The sequence below is a fragment of the Oryza sativa genome, chromosome 8 (genome assembly GCF_034140825.1).
Source record: "Oryza sativa Japonica Group chromosome 8, ASM3414082v1".
In the NCBI taxonomy this organism is placed as follows: domain Eukaryota; kingdom Viridiplantae; phylum Streptophyta; class Magnoliopsida; order Poales; family Poaceae; genus Oryza; species Oryza sativa.
The window spans coordinates 18,244,318-18,262,392 of NC_089042.1; positions in this window are offsets into that span (position 1 = coordinate 18,244,318).

Sequence of the window (18,075 nt, forward strand, 5' to 3'; positions counted from 1 at the left end):
AAAAAAACGAGCTACATATTTATAGGCAGCTGCAACACAAACTTTACGTTATGTGTGTATGAGAGGTGGGATCGGGTATTAATGGTGTATTATATTTTTATATGTAACTATTGTATGAATAGGTTATTAGATTAACTATAGATGATTTATAGCGAGTACTTGGCTATACTATTAAACTTGCTCTAACTCTCTCGGCGGCTGCGATCGTGATGACTGGGTAGTGATGGTACGATGGTGAGGTGGCCGAATTTAGTCACTTGATGATAGGGTGGAGGTGAGATGGGGGATTTGGCAGCGGTGGCCGCCATGCTTAGCCTCTCTCTCCGGTGAGGCGGAGACGAGACAAGGCGAGGCAAGGAGGAGGAAATGCGTGGGGCGGTGAGAGATGGGTGGGGTTAAGAGGGTTGGGACTCGTGCTCCTTCCCTTATAAAAGCAAATCGAAACTTCGAGAAGTGGGGTTGTTCTAAAAAAAATCGTGAAGTGGGACTTTTCCGTTTTCCCATGTTAGGTCATTGGCACACGCCACGCCACCCCTACCCCTACGAAGTAGTAATTTCGTTAGTGTGGTGGAAGGTGAAACACAAAACACAAAAGAGTGTGTTGCTATGTGTGATGGTGAGGTGAGTCCTCGAGATGCTTGATGTAGGTAATTTTTTCTTTCACCTCCTGCATGCTGCTATGTGTGGTTATAAGTATGTTTCCATTCATCAAATAGGCAATTGCTTCCCCGCCAAAAAAAAATGCCTATTGCTTGGTAAGAAACAATTCCCATGCGCATCGTTTATGGGTGTCATGTACTTACGGCAGTGCCAACTACCACTATATTTAACTTACAATGCAAGCATTTATATTTAACTGAATGTCATCATAGAAATTAAGCGAGGAAATAAATCCTAGGATGGATAGAAATTCGAAAAGGGAGATTGATAGAATTACCTCAAAAGAAAGGGTGGAGATGGTGGTCGTTGTTGAGTGGCCAACTAACCCCCGGTTGTAGATCGTCACATCATTGGTGGCCAAGACACACATCAGCAGTGGCATGACGAAGACCGTATTCCAAGATGAGGAAGGCTCAACCGTGATAGGGAGAGTGTCGGGCATGAGTCCATGATTGTGGAAAAGGGAACTGGAAGAGATCTAGCAAAGCGAGGGTTTGCTCACCATTCACCAAATGGGGCTAGGGTGTGACCTATGTGCGGCGGTGAGGAACGGGGATTGGGATCTGGGAAGGAAGAACCATAGCATTGTGTCGACGGGGGATACCCGTGGACCGGATACATAAGGTATTGGGTTACGCTGGTACGAGGATCTACGTAGTACGACATCAAGCAAATAGGAAACATGGATTATATTGGTTCAGGCCCCTTGATAGGTAATAGCCCTAATCCAGTTGATACGGGATTATATGATGGAAACCACATATTACAAAGGGAATAATGGAACTCGATGATACCGACGAGACCGTAGTCGAGTTGGTCCGACTAGATCACCCGGCGACTTGGCTCCTACAGGCTTCGACTTCGTAGGCTGTGACGGTTGTGTTGGCGATGATATTCGATGCCTTAGGCCCTTCCGGGGGGTCCCTTTTATACCACGGGTCAGTTGATCTCCAAGTAGAACTCGGAGAAATCGGACCCCACGCGATACAGTAACGACCCAGTTCTATCCGAGTAGGACTCCTTCCATCCGTAGACTCTGTTTCTGTTACGTGATGGATTTCCTTAACATGTACCGGAAACATCCGTACACGCGCAGGTATACCGTATCAGTATATAGCATACATCCAAGGGTAGAGGGTATACCTTATCCGTAACCCTGACAGTAGCCCCCGACATCTACTTAAATGAACTCATGTGACCGATCGCGACTTCTGATGTTGGAATCGTTGTCGCTCTCAACTGGTCGATCTCGGTATGAGAACCATAGAGACGTAGAGTTATCGATAACATTGCATGAAGTTCAACGGTCATGAGTGAATTTAAATTGAAGTACGAAAACTGCTGCGCGTAACGGACCTAGAAATTTCCGGCGGCCATCTCTCTCCTTTCCTTGGAATTCGCACCATCAGTAGTGCGCTTATTTAAGGGAGTTTTGGGGATCCATTTTGAAGTCCGTTTGCTGCAAAACTTTCCAGCCTTCAAACATCCCTCTTCTTCTCCGCTTCTGTAGAAAAACCCTAGCTTTCCCATCTTGTCCTGTTCTCCGGCGATCTTCCGGCAGTGATGGACCTCGACAAATCCACCTCCACCAATGCGTCCCTGAAGAAGCTGCAGGACGACGGTGCCCTCCCTGGTCGCGGGACCATGCAGAGGGAAACAGGAGGTACTGACCCTGAACCTGTCCTGGGCCGCATGGTTGCGGTTGAGGATTACATTCTTTGCGGTTTTCTTCCTCCGCCTTCCGAGTTTCTTCTTCTCGTCTTGAATTTCTACAGCCTTTCCTTGCTTCATCTGAACCCCAATTCTATCGCATTTCTTAGCATTTTCTCCTATCTTTGTGAGGCCTACATTGGGGTAGAGCCATTTCTTGATCTCTTCCGCTTCTACTATGAGTTGCGCTGGATGGAACCTAAAAAGGTATCCGGATGTGTCGGTTTCTGACTTCGGGATGGCCTGAAGTCACGATACATCCCCTTCCAGTGCCCCTCTTCAAATAGAAAATTCAGATCCAGTCTTTGTTGTCCCTGAGGAACAACCAGACAAGATTACGGAATGGACCGCCAAACCCGCCCTAACTCCCTCCCTTCGGTCTTTCATCAATATCATCGATGACCTCCGAGTACGAGGGTTATCGGGGTATGAAGTTGCTGCCGACTCCATCGGTAGGCAGATCCAGCCGCTCCAGGCTCGAGCCCACCCAGCCTTTGACTATTCTGGGCCGGAGGACGCGACCCGGGTTTCTCCTCGGGGTATTTTTCTTGCAGAGAAAGTCTTTCAGTCTATGGACTGGCGTTGGCCGTCCTGGTAGTCTTTATGTCCTGTAAAAATTATCTCAAGGAGACGTGTAATATTTTTGGAGCAATTATGAATTGTAAGAAGCACTTGTTAAATAGAAAAGGAATCTATCTAACTAAGTTTTCTTACTCTGGATATGTTGTGTGTGAGTGTTTTCTCATTTCGTGACTTCGATCAGTCGCCTGAGTCATACACTCTCCCTAGCCCCCAGCCTTGTTGTCGGAGAAACATTCTCGGAGGATAAGGCTCCTGGACCCTTGACCTGCCTCGGTTGAAAAAGCACTGACCCTAGCCCCCAGCCGTGAAGTTGGAAAACTCAGTTTCCGATTACACGGCTTGGTTAATACGCACGGCGAGAACTCTTACATGACCAGATCTTACATGGTCGTTTGTCTCTACATGATCCGACAAGGCCTTATCCGCTCTGGGCGTCCCCAGCCGAAGTTCTCTTAGGTTCCTCAGAGGCCTTGTCAAGACGGCGTAAAGGGACATGAGGATAGGTTTCAACGCTAGGTGTCGTCGTGGTAAGGGATCATCGGGAAGGAACACTTTGATTGTGATCTTTACCTGAAAATAAACTTTATTGAAGCTATAAGATGTCTTACAAGTATGGATACTATTAATTTATTCATAGAATTTACGTAATTGATCAATGTTCGAAGAATTTGCTAACTCGCGACCATCGCCGTCTGCAATCTTGAATGCACCTGGCCGCAAGACTTGCGTGATCGTGTACGGTCCTTCCCACTTGGGTGAGAGCTTGTTATGCCCTGCTTGGCTTTGAACCCATCGGAGGACGTAGTAGCCGATCGAAAGCGTGCGTGCTCAGATGCGCTTCTCGTGGTATCAACGAAAGGCCTGTTGGTAGCTGGCTGCTCTGACGGCAACTCTTTCTCGATGTTCCTCGAGTAGATTCACATCGTCGTTTCGCTGCTCCTCCTGATCCTCGTCGGAGTACTTCTGTACTCATGTGCTCTGATGTTGTAACTCATTGGGGAGCATGGCTTCTGAGCCGTACACGAGGAAGAAGGGTGTCTCCTTGTTGGACGTTGTCGGTGTGGTACGCATGGCCCATAGTACAGAGGGAAGTTCTTCAACCCACTTCTTGTCATGTGACATCAGTCTGTCGTAGACACGGGTCTTGATTCCTTGTAGTACTATGGCGTTTGCCCTCTCGACCGTCCATTGCTCTGAGGGTGAGAAACCGAGGCGAAGCAGATCTTGACTCCCAATCCAATATAGTAATCCTGGAAGTCGGCACTGATGAACTGGGAGCCGTTGTCCGTTATGATGCAGTGAGGCAATCCATATCTGCAGAATATCCCTTTAATGAATTTGACGGTGTTGTCGGCCTTGATTTCCCCCGTGGGTGTCGCTTCGATCCATTTGGTGAACTTGTCGATCGCCACGAATAGGAACCTGTAGCCACCCTGTCCTCGTGGGAATGGTCCGAGTATGTCGAACCCCCAGCACGAGAACGGCCAAGTAAGAGGGATAGTCTGGAGCGCTTGCGCTGGTAGCTTTGTGTGTTTACTGTGAAATTGGAAGGCTTCACACCGCTGAACCATGTCGCAAGCGTCTTTGAGGGCGGTCGGCCATAAAAACCCTTGTCGAAAAGCTTTTCCGACCAATGTGCGACCGGCGGCGTGTAACCCACAGATCCCTTCGTGTATGTCGAGGAGGAGATGTTTGCCGTCGTCGGACGAGACGCATTTGAGAAGTAGCCCGTTTAGCGCCTTCTTGTATAGATCGTTGTCGATCATATAGTAGATTTTGGCTTGACGGGTTATCTTCTCGGCTTCTGCATCGTCCTCGGATAACTCGTCACTACTCAGGAACTTGATGAGTGGGGTCCGCCAGTCGTCTGTTGTCTCAATGTCGGCAACAGCGCGTTCTGCCTCTGTAGCCCCCGAGCTGATGTCGGGGACGACTATGCTATCTTCGTCGTTTGCCTCTTTCACCGATGGCTTTGCCAGGATATCCAGGAAGATGCCGGGTTCGAGTGGCTCTCATCTGGACGCACGCCGTGCTAGGTCGTCAGGTTCGATGTTGTCCTTACGGTATACGTGTCGGACCTCGATTCCATCAAACCTCTTTTCCAGCTTCCTGACTTCTGCGAGGTACTTAGATAACTCGGGGCTAGAGCACTTATAGTCTTTGTGCACCTGGTTTGAGACTAGTTCGGAATCCCCTTTCATGATCAATCGCTTGACTCCAAGTGCGGCTGCTGCTCTTATCCCAGCGAGTAGTCCTTCGTACTCGGCTGTGTTGTTGGTCGCCCTGAAGTTGAGGTGAATTGCATACTTGAACTGATCTCCCGAAGGTGATGTCAAGATGAACCCAGCCCCTGCTCCTTGGCTGTTGAGTGCACCGTCGAACGCCATTGTCCATGTTTCGCTGTCGGTTTGACTGTCCGACCTGTCTTCAAGCACAGTCCAGTCAGCTACGAAATCGGCGAGGACTTGGGACTTGATGGCTGTCCGTGGGACAAAAAGGACATCAAACTGGCTTAGCTCGACTACTCATTTCACAATGCGGCCGATAACATCTTTGTTTCTCATGACTTCACCTAGAGGGAAGGAGGAAACAACTGTGACCCTGTGGGCTTGGAAGTAGTGGCATAGCTTTCTTGATGTCATGATTACTACGTAAAGCAGCTTTTGGATTTGTGGGTATCTTGTCTTTGCGTCGTGGAGAGCTTCACTGACGTAATAAACTGCTCTTTGCACCTTCTCTCTCTCGACAACAATGACGATACTCACAGAATATGGCGTGGCGGCGATATAGAGGAATAATTCTTCATTAGGTTGGGGAGCAACGAGTACAGGGGGATTTGACAGGTAGCGCTTGAGTGCGATGAACGCCTCTTCGGCTTCCTGTGTCCATACAAATTTGTCTTGTATCTTCAGCAGAGCGAAGAAGGGTTGTCCTCGTTCTCCCATCCTAGCAACGAATCTGCTCAATGCAGCCATGCGTCCAGTTAGCTTCTGGACTTCCTTTAGTCTTGTGGGCAACTTCATATTCTCGACTGTCTTGATCTTCTCGGGATTTGCATCGATCCCTCTTTTAGAGACGAGGAACCCTAGGAGTTTGCCCGATGGTACTCTAAACGTGCACTTCTCTGGATTGAGCATGAGGCGATATCGTCGGAGGTTGTCGAACATTTCCCGGAGATCATCAATCAATGAGTCGCTTGTCTTGGTCTTGACAACAATGTCATCGACGTATGCCTCGACATTGTTCCCAAGCTGATCGCTAAGTGCCCCTTGGACCGTGCGTTTGAAAGTATTTCCTGCGGTTATCAGTCCAAACGGCATCTTAACGTAACAGAATACACCGAACGGCGTGATGAATGATGTCTTCTCCTCGTCCTCTTTCGCCATGCTGATCTGGTGGTAGCCGGAATAGGCGTCAAGAAAGCTTAACAACTCACAACCAGCTGTTGAATTCACCAATTGGTCTATTCGAGGAAGAGGGAAGTGATCCTTGGGACACGCCTTGTTGAGGTCGGTGAAGTCGACACACAACCTCCACTTCCCGTTGGCCTTGCGCACCATGACTGGGTTGGCTAGCCACTCTGGATGGAGAACCTCTCTGATGAAGCTAGCTTTGAGAAGCTTGTCGAGCTCTTCTCGTATGGCCTGTTTTCGATCTGGTGCAAACCTTCGCAGTTTTTGTTTTACTGGCTTGGCAATGGGTCGCACAATGAGTATGTGCTCAATCACCTCCCTGGGGACCCCGGGCATGTCGGACGGCTGCCAAGCGAACACGTCTGCATTGTCGCGGAGGAAGGTAATGAGCGCGAGTTCCTTTTCTCGTCCAGTGATGCCCCGATCTTGACGGTCTTGTCAGGGTTGGCGCTGGAGAGTGGAACGACCTTGATTGCACCATCTGGCTTCGGCGTCATGTTTGTTTTGCTCACTTTCTTGGGTGGCTCAGCTGAGGTGGGTGGGTTGGGCGTGTGCTCGACCATGTCGAGGCTCCGCTTGTCGCACTGCACCGCCAGCTTTGCATTTCCCTGAATAGTGATTGTTCCCTTTGGCCCGGGCATCTTGAGCACTTGGTACGCATAGTGAGATGTGGCCATGAACTTCGCGAGTGCAGTTCTCCCGATGATGGCATTGTATGTTGTATCAAATTCAGCGACATCAAAGGTGATCTGCTCTGTTCGGAAGTTGTTTGCTTGGCCGAAAGTCATAGGCATCGTAATCTTGCCCAAAGGCTTGGACGATGACTGAAGAGTAATTCCATGGAAGGGTTGATCAGTGGGCGTCAACTCGCTTCGTGGGATCCCCATCGCGTCCAAGGTACTGGCGAAGAATAGGTTAATGGAGCTGCCGCCATCGATGAGAACCCGTCCGACCTTGATATTCCGAATAGTGGGCTCGACCACAATCGGATATCGTCCTGGGGTGACAGCAGTCTTGGGGTGGTCTTCTTCTGAGAATTCGATCTTCTGCTCAGACCACTTCATCTTGGGCGCAGCCCCCTACCATGTTGAACAAACTTCACGCTCCACTTTCTTGTACTCTCGCTTTGAGGAGTACGCCGTGGAACCTCCGAAGATGTGTGAGACATGGAGATCGGAGTCTGGGTATGCTGAGTCCGAGTCCTGAGTAGCTGCTTCGGCGGCCTTCTCGACTACACGTACTCGCTTGCCCTTCTCCAATGCCAGTTGCTTTGCGAGCGATTTTTTGAAAACGAAACAAGCTTATAGGGAGTGCTTGTCCGACTTGTGTATAGGGCACCATATTTTCTTTATGTCGTCGCCTTGTGGGTCTGGGTGCTTGTGCTTGTCCGCGTACTCTGCTACGAGGACTTCCATTTGAGCTTTCCTTTTCCTACTCTTGTGACTCTTCTTCTTACTTGACTCGGGTGCGTCCTTGGCTGGTTTCTTCTCTCCCCCCATCTTTGGCTTGTTGCTCTTGCGTCTCAGTGCGTCGTCCGCGTGAGCGCATCGATCGACAATCTCGAATAGCTTTCGAGCAGTTGTGATTCATCTTGTTGCCAACTCCTAGGTGGTGTAGTGATCTCTGACACCAGTCTTGAAAGCGCGGATCACAAAAGCGTCGGTGATCTTGGGGATCGTATTCCTGCACTCATTAAAGCGTCGAACGTAGTCCCTCAATGATTCACGTGGATTCTGTGTCAACGCGTGCAGGTCGTCTTCGATCGCATGGCGCTTGTAAGTTCCTTGGAAGTTAGCGACGAACTGCTACCACAGATTTGCCCACGAAGAAATCGAGTATGGTGGGAGGTGGACTAGCATGAACGTGCAGATCCTTTCAACGCCGCCGGCAAATAATTCGCCAATGTGTTGTCGTCGGCTCCGGTAGCGTAGAGTACTGTGGAATAGACCTGAAGGAACTCCTCAGGGTCGGTGCTCCCATCGTACTTCTCTATTTCTCCCGGTCGAAATCTCTCAGGCCATCGGACATCTCGTAGAGCACGACTGAAAGCTCTACACCCGCCGCCGGGGGCGGTGGGTTGTCAGCGATCGTATGTCCTCCGTGGATGTCTGTCTGATGACGAGGATGATGAGTCACTTGGTTCCGGTGTACGATTACGAGGATGACGTCCGGCTTCTCAAGAATCCTGTCGTCGCTCACCGTTGTTGTCCCGGTGCCGATCTCCGTCGTCGTCATCGTTATGGCGGCGTCCTCGACCAGTATCGCCCGACATCCGCTGTTCGCGATCATCGCGTTCGTGGCAGTTGTGGCGGTTATCACGGTTTCGGTTCTCGCTCGAGTGTCCTCCTCGCTCTTCGTTTTCCCGACGTCGTGAAGAGACGCGATGTCAGGAACGATTTTCGTTGTCTCGCGCGCGTCGTGCTTCTCGGCGGCCATTCAAATGGTCACGGAGATCGCTGGTGCCGCGAGGTGGAGGGGTGGCTTGACGAGCTGATGCCCGATGCCCAGGTAATTCGCCATTGGCACCGCTAGTTGGCGGTTGTTCTGGCAGTACTCCGGCAGCGGCCTCCTTGAATGCGTTGCTGAGGTTAGCCACTGATTCCCGTAGTCGTTCTGTCCACTGTGCGAGATCATCGTTCAGAACAGGATCATAAGGGGTTTCCCTCAGTATTGCGTTCATGGCCCTGATGTGCTGGGCCGGTGTAACCACTTGATCCTCCGCTTCTACGTTAGCGCGCGTAGACATGCTGATCCCATCGATAGCAAACACATCGCGTGGTGTACTCGTCGACGATGAGCCCTGGTCTTCAAGCAAGTGTAGAACTGACGGCTCGTGAGGATCGATGTCGATTACCCCAACGAATCGGTTTGAGATAACTGTCGCTCCTCGTTCCTTGTCCGCATCTCTAAGAGAGACTCGTGACTGCTGGACCTTAGGAGATGACGTCCTTATGGCGCTGAGAAGAACCTTGCAGCTTGAGAGGTCGTGATTCCTTGTCTTATGAATAGGACAATAGACATCACGGGTTGGAGAAGTACGTTGAATTCTACGCTCTTTGCAAGCACGGATCTCAGCTTGTACGTCAAGAAAAACCCAGCAAGCCTGCAAGGTGTGTTTCCTGGTTTTGTGGATAGGACACCAGGACCTTGTCGCCTCGGAAGTTGTCCTTGTCGGCTCATGATTCTCGTCGGAAGGACAAGATTTGGCCACACTAGGATCTTTCTCGGGCTCGGATGTCATCGTTGTTCCGTTCTCCACTTCTGCAGGAGGATCCTTCGACATGGAGTCGTCCAGGGTTGTAACCACGGCGTTCTCGCTTCTAGTCATTGATGGACCAGTCGAGATCCACCGTGGTGCAAATCGGGAAGACGATTTCGCCGACTTGAGTCCACACCAGCATTGTTGAAGTAGAAACTCCTTGGTTGATGCCGGGGTTGACGCTATTGTCGACGAAGCTTGATGACATAGTAGTAGAACCTTGAGCACCAAGTCCCCCTACCTGGCGCGCCACTGTCGACAAGGGATACCCGTGGACCGGATATAGAAGGTATTGGGGTACGCTGGTATGAGGATCTACGTAGTACGACATCAAGCAAACAGGAAACAGGGATTATACTGGTTCAGGCCCCTTGATAGGTAATAGCCCTAATCCAGTTGATACGAGATTATATGATGGAAACCACAGATTACAAAGGGAATAACGGAACTTGATGATACCGACGAGACCGTAGTCAAGTTGGTCCTACTAGATCACCCGGCGACTTGGCTCCTACAGGCTTCGACTTCGTAGGCTGTGATGGTTGTGTTGGCGATGATATTCGATGCCTTAGGCCCTCCCGGGGGGTCCCTTTTATACCGCGGGTCAGTTGATCTCCAAGTAGAACTCGGAGATATCGGACCCCACGCGATACTGTAACGACCCAGTTCTGTTCGAGTAGGACTCCTTCCATCTGTAGACTCTATTTCTGTTACGTGATGGATTTCCTTAACATGTACCGAAAACATCCGTATACACGCAGGTATACCGTATCAGTATACAACATACATCCAAGGGTAGAGGGTATACCTTATCTGTAACCCTGACACATTGGCATTGGTATTAGTTTATACATCCATCCCACCCAAAACCTTAGTTCAGCCAGGCAAAGATCCCCCAACTGCAAGAGGTAGAGACATATCCGGTGGAGCCCCTAGTTGTCAAACAAACAATGGTTGTGGCACTGGACACCTAAGCAGCAATGCAGCCTAAATTAGTAGTTTGCTTGTTGCTCCCCGCAAAAAAAAAAGTAGTTTGCTTGTTGCTATAGGTTATTATTATTTTTTTAGTTTTAAGAAGGAAGCATGTCATTCTATAGAAGTTGGATGTGCATGAATAGGGTGACTGTGCAATGGCAAAGAGGGTTGTACGAACGAAGATGGTGATCCATGTGACAATGCCCATTGCATGTATAGAAGATGTCTTGAGATGGTGTTCAAAACACGTCCTGAAGTGTAAAGTGACCTGTTAAGGAATGGGTTTGATGAAAATTACAAACGATGGGTATACCATGGTGAAGATGATTCAGATGAGGATGATGTCGCTGAAGGAAATAACAACGTAGCAGTTCCTAATATGATCAGCAATATAACAAGTGGGTACTGACCCTGAAAGGCTGAAACCAGGATCCATTGCATGTATAGAAGATGTCTTGAGATGGTGTTCAAAACACGTCCTGAAGTGTAAAGTGACCTGTTAAGGAATGGGTTTGATGAAAATTACAAACGATGGGTATACCATGGTGAAGATGATTCAGATGAGGATGATGTCGCTGAAGGAAATAACAACATTGCAGTTCCTAATATGATCAGCAATATAACAAGTGGGTACTGACCCTGAAAGGCTGAAACCAGGATCCATTGATCAAATTTTATTACCTCCCTAGGATTCAGAGAAGTTTACAATACTATCAATTTATCATGTGTACCTTGTTGAAGTTGATTCTATCATCATGAATTCCTGATTTACTAGCAATAGAGTTTTTCTACATGCTTTTCGTTTATATGATAATCAAAATTGTTCAACGCTTCATATTAGGATTTTGTAATGGTTATGTTCTTTTATATTATTTTTATATTAGAGTTACAGTTCTCGGAAAGTGTATTAGAATTCATAGCTGTTGATGGTCATTAAGTACCAATTTTGACCACCAACTATCACAATAAATAAAGGGATAACTAACATTTATTACATGTATATCAGTAATAAATAATGTAGTTGTACTAGATTTGGAGAATTAACTTGGATACAGGCGAACATGTTAGAAAAATAAGATATCAAAGTAGAAGCAATTTTATCAAGATTACTGGACACTAGCCTTCAATTGTCATAATACGAGAGATTCTATTTTTCCTTTTCCTTCACCTTGAAATCGGTATTAGAGATTTGGTTCCCACCCAACAGGGGGTGCATATATATAGAGGAGATTAAACATCATGCTTGTTGGACTATGTAAAAAAAAACAAGTACATAACTAGGACTAGACATAACTATTGTAAATTTCATCTCATTCGTCCTTATAGTTAGGACTAGACATAACTAAAAATATATACCATCGGAAAAAAATTATGGAAAAAAAACAAGCTCGAAAACGATTTTGATACGCATATAGTTAGGACTAGACATAACTAAAGAAAATATACCATCAGAAAAAAAATGATGGAAAAAAAACAAGCTCGAAAATGATTTTGATACGCTAGGTGTGTATAAAGTCGGGAAAAAAATGATAAAAAAGCTCGAATATGATTTTAATACGCTAAACAAGCTCGAAAACGATTTTGATACGCATATAGTTAGGACTAGACATAACTAAAGAAAATATACCATCAGGAAAAAAATGATGGAAAAAAAACAAGCTCGAAAATGATTTTGATACGCTAGGTGTGTGTATAAAATCAGGAAAAAAATAATAAACAAGCTCGAAAATGATTTTGATATGCTAGGTGTGTGTATAAAATCGGGAAAGTGTGTGTATAAAATCAGGAAAAAAATGATAAACAATATCGAAAATGATTTTGATATGCTAGGTGTGTGTACAAAATCGGGGAAAAAAAGATGGGGGACATGCTAGACGTACGTGTCGTTCGCCTTTGGCCCGTGGGCGGTGGCAATGATTCAGTTGTTGAATTTGTCTGAAATTGCATAGAACATGCGCTCCGCACGTGCAGCCACCGGACTCGGACGAAACCCGTGCAAAGCAACGGGGGTGTGCTCGTCAGCACGCTCCGTTCGGCGGTAGCTTCCCTTTTGAGGAGATACAAAACTGTGTTCGCTATCCGATGTGGTACTAAACAACGTGCACTTTGCGTTTAGAACCCGCTGAGACATACTAACCCTCATAGAAATGCAGAACGTACGCTTTACAGCGAATGCAACAATGGTAACACGTACGTCGTTCCAAAGTCCAGAAACACATCTGATGACAAGCTCAACTTCCCCGAGGACGACGTTTCAAATTAAGTCATGGACGGGTTCTTAGCCAGTGACGTAGAATTCTTATATGGTTGATCCAATTTATATATTTTTAAATGTTATATAACAAAACTAAAAGTATAAATTGATTAAATATGCATCACAATATAGAAATATAAATTGATTAAATGTGTATTATAATATACTAATAAGGGAGTTATTTTTTGCTTTTTTTTCAAAAATTTCTTTTCACACATGTATATATACATTGAGCTAGGTGGTCCACCATCTAGATCCGTCAATGTTCTTGGGCGGCGACGGGAACGGCTGCTTCTTGGGCTCCTGGCGCATTGGGACGTCGCCGTGATCATTAGGCTCAGGCATCGGATCACATCGCTTGCTGGCATCAGCGGTGGCGGTGGCGCCGCCCCTGGGCTAGCATTTCTTTGGTGTCTCAGAGATTACATAATGACTGTTGTTTTTTTAAGGTGTGGAGTACACTTTTTGTATTATGTGATTTCTGTAGGCTTTTTACCATTTTTCACTGTGAACATACAAATTCTCATTGAAATCATATGTGTATTATTGACAATTTTTACGGTGTTTGCATTCTAAAAAGGGTAAACATCTAATGCTCCACAATGAAAGATTCCACTTAAAAGGTATTTAAGTATTGTCATAGGTATTTAGGTAGGAAGGGTAAAGTAATAAATTTTTTTGGAGATGGAGAAGGGCATAATTGTCTCAATATTAGCTCTAGGTACATAGGTACTACATCGATACTTTATCTTCTATAATCCTCCCATGTATCATTTACGTGTTTTTTTTGTGAGATTTACATTTGGTATCTAACAACATGGTCCAACGCTATTTGTGTTGGGCTGTAAATAGAATAGTGTGTGTGTGTGTGTGTTTGTGTGCTGGCCCATCAGCTAGAGGCCCATCTACTCATGTATATGTAAATAACGATAGCAATACTGAAGGGGTGAAGCTTCCAGAGAAAAATTCACAAACTACATGGCATCAGAGCCATGCTCCTGGCGGCCGGCGGCGACGAACCCTAGCTGAGGGAGCAAGCGCTGAGGTTGGAGTTCTTGGTGGTGGTGTAGGACGGTGAGCAGGGACAAGTAGGAGTGGACTGGAGGCGCAGCAGGTCAGGACACTCGCGGCTGCTGCAGCGAGCGGCGGTGACGGCAACACACAGCAGGTGCGTGAGCTGAGCAGGGAGGTCTGGAGGGGCAGCAGCTACAAGTGGGTTCCCCGGCCGTGCTTCTGCTTGTTGAGTTGGTTCCCAGCCGTGCTTCTGCTTGTTGGCTGGTGGTGGACTCTGTACTGTGGCTTGTGGTTGAGGGAAGAAGCACTAGTGACTGTTGTTACTGTTGTTCTTCTTCAAGATTGAGGTAATCGAGATTGTTCTTGCTGCTACTACTGATTTACTGGGAAGAAAATACAGGATAGAGGAATTGTTGGCTTGTTGTTAGTGCTGCTGGTGGAGTGTAGACAAGGAGAGTTTGCTTTGTTACAGCAGTTAGTTGAGTGCTGCTTGATTAAAATGGGGGAAAATCAGGGACTTGAACAAGTGATGGGTAAATTGGTGGACATGCTTGCAAAGAAATTTAGTGAGGTCCCAACTACAAGTAATGCAGTGATTCCTCATACTGAAACAATGCAAAAAATTGAGTTGATGCAAAATGATATTAAGTTGGAGGGTGTCAAAAATTATTTAAGTTGGTCAAGGAGAGCATTGTTGATTTTGAAGACTAAGGGATTAGAAGGATATGTCACCGGAGAAGTGAAGGAGCCTGAGAGTGCTAGTGCAGAATGGAGGACTTGGAGCACTACCAACTCTTTAGTAGTAGCATGGTTGTTGACTTCACTTATCCCTGCTATTGCTACAACTGTTGAGACCATCTCAAGTGCAAGTGAGATGTGGAAAACTCTCACTAATCTCTACTCAGGAGAAGGAAATGTGATGCTAATGGTGGAGGCACAGGAGAAGATAAGTGTTTTGAGACAGGGGGAGCGTTCTATTGCAGAATATGTTGCAGAATTGAAGCATCTATGGTCTGATTTGGATCATTATGATCCTCTTGGGTTAGAGCACCCCGATTGTATAGCAAAAATGAGGAAATGGATTGAGCGCAGAAGGGTTATTGAATTCTTGAAAGGCCTAAATCCAGAGTTTGAAGGGAGAAAAGATGCTATGTTCCATCAGACTACTCTTCCTACCTTGGATGAGGCTATAGCAGCTATGGCTCAAGATGAGCTTAAGAGGAAAGTATTGCCTAAGGCTACACCACCTTCATCAAGTCCCACCTATGCAATGCTACAAGGTAAAGAGACTAGAGAGTGTTTTAATTGTGGTGAAATGGGGCATCTCATGCGTGATTGTCGTGCTCCTCGCAAGCCTAGTTATGGAAGAGGAAGAAGTGGTGATAGAGGTGGAGCAAGAGGTGGAAGAGGTTATGCAGGTAGAGCTAACAGAGGTAGAGGCTATGAGTATAGAGGTGATCACAGAGCTAATGTGGTCACTCTTGAAGAGGGTTGTTCTGGACCTACAAATGTTGATGTTGCCAACCTTGTTCATTCTATCTCAGGTAACTCAAACCAAGCATTTATGTCAATCAATAGTTCTCATTCAAATTGGATACTTGACTCGGGTGCATCCAGACATGTCACGGGTATGTGTGGAGAATTTGCATCATATAAACCATACCCATTTACACGAAAAGAAACAATTGAAACTGCAGATGGAACATCATGCCCAGTTAAGGGAGAGGGAACAGTACAATGTACTCCTTCAATCACTTTATCATCAGTGTTATATGTCCCTTCTTTTCCAGTGAATTTGATTTCAATAAGTTCTCTTGTTGATCATATGGATTGTCGGGTATCCCTTGATCGTGAGAATTGTTTAATTCAGGAGAGGCAAACAGGGAAGAAACTTGGGACTGGCGTCAGGCGTGATGGACTTTGGTATTTGGATAGAAAGGAGACAAGTGAAGATGTATGTCTTGCATTGATGGCTTCTACAAGTAAAGAAGAGGCTAAGGTATTACTTTTGCATTGTCGATTGGGGCATATATCTTTTGAAACTATGAGTAAGATGTTTCCAGCAGAACTAAGTAGAGTGAATAAACATAAGTTAGTATGTGATGCATGTGAGTATGGAAAACATACAAGAACATCATATGTGAGTAGAGGACTCCGAAGTATGTTACCATTTATGCTAATTCACTCAGATGTTTGGACTTCACCTATGGTCTCTATGAGTGGAATGAAGTATTTTGTTACCTTTATTGATTGCTACTCTCGCATGACATGGTTATATCTTATGAGGCATAAGGATGAGGTGTTTAAATGCTTCCAGAATTTCTATGCATACATTAAAAATCATTTTAATGCTCGAGTTCAGTTTATTAGAACTGATAATGGCGGGGAGTATATAAACAATGAATTTAGTAGCTTTCTTTCATCAGAAGGAATATTGCATCAAACTTCTTGTCCTGATACTCCTCCACAAAATGGGGTGGCTGAGAGAAAAAACCGTCATCTTTTGGAGACAGCTCGCTCATTGATGTATGCTATGAATGTACCTAAATTCTTGTGGAGTGAAGCAGTAATGACAGCAACTTATCTTATCAACCGCACGCCATCAAGGATACTTGGAATGCAGACACCATGTGAGATGATATTTGGAAAGAATGAATTTGTTGTTCCACCAAAAGTGTTTGGTTGCACTTGTTTTGTTAGAGATCATAGACCTTCCGTTGGAAAACTTGATCCTTGGGCTGTCAAATGCATCTTTATAGGCTATCCATCTGGCCAGAAGGGGTATAAGTGTTGGAGTCCATCAGAACGACGAACCTTTGTTAGTATGGATGTTACTTTTAGAGAATCTGTCCCATTCTACGGTGAGAAGACAGATTTAAGTTCTTTATTCGTTGATCTTGATAATTCAACTAGTGGTCATGATGGTCAACAGATGGAAGGTGAAATATTGGGTCCAAAGGGAGATGAACAATCAAAGAAGGAAAAGTTTGTGGTTGGTTCAATTCCATGTCCTATGGGTGGTCCTGTTGCACAGGAGCAAGAATGGAGGAAGCCACATGAAGAGGAAAATCTTCAAGTATACACAAGGAGAACAAGGTGTCCAGTAATCCAACAAGTTGAAGAGGATAATCAGGTAGAGAAAGATGTAAGTCATGAGCAAGGGTCTTTGGAGTCAAGGGGAGAAGAAGAGGAAGTTAGAGAAGAATCTGACTTACCAATTGCTGTCAGAAAGAGTGTGAGAAGCAATGCAGGTAAACCTCCACTAAGGTATGGTTTTGAAGATCAAGATGAGGGTGATGAAGAAAATAATATATCCAACTTTGTTTCCTATGACTCCTTGTCATCCACATATAAAGCCTTTGTAGCATCACTAGATTCAATGGAAATCCCAAAGGATTGGAGAGAAGCAAAGCAAGATCCAAGGTGGCATCAAGCTATGTTAGATGAACTAGAGGCTCTTGAAAAGAACAAAACATGGGATCTTGTACCATTTCCTGAAGGAAAGAAAGTTGTCAACTGTAAGTGGGTTTATACAGTAAAGCAAAATCCTAATGGAAAGGTGGAAAGATACAAAGCAAGGCTGGTGGCTAAGGGATATAGTCAAACATATGGAATTGATTATGATGAAACTTTTGCACCAGTAGCAAAGATGAGCACGGTAAGAACTCTCATATCTTGTGCAGCTAATTTTGATTGGCCATTGCATCAGCTAGATGTCAAGAATGCATTTTTACATGGAGATCTTCAAGAAGAGGTGTATATGGATATCCCACCGGGATTTGCTACTTCACAAACTGAAGGAAAGGTGCTGAGATTGAAGAAATCTTTGTATGGTCTTAAACAATCACCAAGAGCATGGTTTGATCGGTTTAGGCGTGCAATGTGTGCTATGGACTATAAGCAATGTAATGGAGATCATACAGTTTTTTATCATCATAGTGGAGATCATATAACCATCCTTGCTGTCTATGTTGATGATATGATTATCACTGGGAATGATTGCTTGGAGATAACTAGGTTGAAACAGAATCTAAGCAAAGAATTTGAAGTTAAGGACCTAGGCCAGTTGAAATATTTTCTGGGTATTGAAATTGCAAGATCTCCTAGAGGGATAGTTCTGTCACAACGGAAATATGCATTGGATTTGCTCAGTGACACAGGTATGCTTGGATGTCGCCCAGCCTCTACACCAATTGATCAAAATCATA